This window comes from Benincasa hispida, chromosome 4, assembly GCF_009727055.1.
Source record: "Benincasa hispida cultivar B227 chromosome 4, ASM972705v1, whole genome shotgun sequence".
Taxonomy (NCBI): domain Eukaryota; kingdom Viridiplantae; phylum Streptophyta; class Magnoliopsida; order Cucurbitales; family Cucurbitaceae; genus Benincasa; species Benincasa hispida.
This window is the reverse complement of record NC_052352.1, coordinates 47,787,263-47,790,247: the sequence shown is the minus strand read 5'-3', so window position 1 is coordinate 47,790,247 and position 2,985 is coordinate 47,787,263.

Sequence of the window (2,985 nt, the reverse complement as noted above, 5' to 3'; positions counted from 1 at the left end):
TATTGGAAACGGCAACACCCTCAGATTATGAATAGGACAGCAGCAAAGGGTCAGGAACCGGCGGTCGGGCAAAGTACGGAACCTGCAAAACAAAAGCTTTTTAGTCACGGATCTCGCTCTCTTTAAGACGTTTCGCGACTCTGCCTAAGTGTACAAGCAAGTCAAGAATGCTGCCATGTCGTCCCAGGATAAAACAACCCAAAAATAAAACTCGATCGAAAATGCACTAGAACGCACACCTTGAATGCTCGAAAACGAAAAAAAAATAATCACACACAAGCCGTGTGAAAAACATGGTAAATGGCAATATTTTAGACAAAAGCACCACCGCCCATCCATTTGAATCTTGTACACCCACATTGACCTATCTCTTCACTCTCTCCAAAACATGGGTACCCTTGGGGCCTAAACCCATATCCCAAGGTTGGAGTACAAAAAGGAGACTCCCTTTTCAAAATTTATCAATGTGGGATTCTCAACTAAGATTGGTTTCCTTTTGTTTCTTTTTTTAAAAAAAATTTAAAAAACTAAAATTTCACCCAACAATCCCCTACTTGAAAATTTAAAACATAAGAGAAACAAGTTTTTCATCGAGTAGTTTCAGTCTTTACAACACTGTGCATAAGCAAAGGTGTTTTACAACTTGAACCTTTACGTAGTGTAGATGATTTAGAATATATTAGAGTAATCTTTGGTTTTGAACTCTATCTCTAACACCTCACACGGTGTTATTAGGGTGTAGTTCGAAAACTCGATTTAGTGAATGCTCTAGAGAGTTAGCCTAAAAAACTCCATAGGAAGTGGCCCCCATTTCCACATTCACATAGGTGGGTCTATCAAGAGTACTCTTATAGCTAGGTGCCCCACTTGTCATCAAGTATAGATCTAATTAAGAACTGAGTTCAACCTCTCTTACACTTTAGGATATCATGCTTAGACTTTAAGTCATAGGAATGGAATTCTGTGTTTGTTCTAGCATGATTCATTATATATCATTTGTGATCAGTTATTACCCGTTGAACCTATTTCTTGGGATCTCCAGCCTATAAGTTGGATTTTCCTCACAGTGATTCATCTTTCTATGGGCATGAGTCTCATCCTTTCTAAGGTTCTGAAAACCTTCTCTCTAGCCAGTCATTTCGTCAAAGGATTTGAAAATTTTCATCAGTCTGTATATGATCCACTCTAACTGCACCAGTAGTGAGAAACTCTCTAATGGTATTGTGTTGACGATGTATTTGTCGTCTCTTTCCATTGTAATAACAGTTCTGAACTTTTACATTGTTGCAGTACTATCGCAATGGATTAATATAGCTGGTACCAGCTTTTGCATAAGGGAATCTCTTATAGCAGATCTCTAAGCCAGACTGCTTCTTTACTAGCAGTCGCTAGTGCTATCATTTTTGACTCCCTCGTAAATTGGGCTAAAATAATCTTTTTTTTGGACTTCCAAGAGACAACTCTGCCTACTATATTAAAAATATAGCCACTTATAGCCTTTGAATCATCCGAAAGAGAGTTCCAGTCAGTATCGCTAAACCCTTCAAGGACAACAAGAAACTTCTGATAATGTAATCCTATGTTTTGGGTTTTCTTTAAGTACCTCATTACCCTTTCTATAGCATTCCAATGCTCTTTACTAGGTCTACTTGTAAACCTGCAAAGTAATCCTACAGCATAATCTATGTCAGGCCTAGTGCAATCAGCAGCGTATCTAAGATTGCCTATGATGCTCGCATACTCAGATTGATTAACACTGTCACCAGTGTTCTTGAACAACTTAACACTAGGATCATAAGGAATACATGCTGGTTTACATTCAAAGTAATTATATTTCTTTAGAATCTTTTCTATATAGTGAGATTGATCCAAAGAAATTCCCTTTTCAGACCTATTCACTTTTATGCCTAAGATTATACTAGCTTCTCCTAAGTCTTTCATGTCGAAGTTTACACTGAATAAAGATTTCACATCATTTATGATGTACAAGTTCGACCCAAAGATTAACAAATCATCTATATATAGACATAAGATAGTGCAAAGATTATTTTCAACCTTATGGTAGATGCATTTGTCACTTTCATAAACTTTGAAACCTTTATATACGATTAGGTTATCAAACTTTTCATGTCATTGCTTAGGTGCTTGTTTCAGACCATAGAGTTTGAAGGATCACAATATGAGAGGTTCATAAGCGGGCTTAGATCGCTCCGATTTCACAGTGATCGGAATATAAACGATATACATTATATACTAACAGTTATGCATATTAAACTCATCAACGGCATGCTCAGAATACAATAAATAACAAGGAGACGGAGTTCCTTACCAGTTGAAGACTATCTTCAAACTTCAGAAATTCTATGCAGCAAAAACCCTCCAAGTGATCTACCAATGCTCGGTGGGAACGTCGACTACAACAGCACGATCAACGCGAACTCACGACCGCAATAGGGATGACACCACATTAATGAGCCCCGGGTATTCTCGGAGTGAAAACCCAAAGGGTGGGGCTTTGGTGAATTTGGTAGAGGATGGAGGAACAACGAGTCGTGTAGGCAATAAGCAAGTGGGAGAGAAAACGATGATATCGTATAGCAGAAATGCTTATCGTCTAGAGGAGCTACACGATCGTGTAGGATTTGCTGAACGATCGTAGGAAAATGTATACGATCGTTTAACTAAATCGGCACACTATACGATCGTTTAGAGAAGCTATCCGATCGTTTAGGCGATAGTGTGCGATCGTTTAGGCGACATTGTGCGATCGTTTAGGCGGAGAAGCGACTATCGTATAGGCTCTCGAGCGATCGTCTTCTTTCATCAACGCGCTTCACGAATTCTCTTTGGGCGGATCAACGACGATCGATTGCACGATTCAAAAATGAAAACTATTTTCATTTTAACCCATCGGTTACCATAACCGACGTTGCCCACTAATCCACGTCCAAACGTGATATTAGGATTAATTATCATATAATTAAT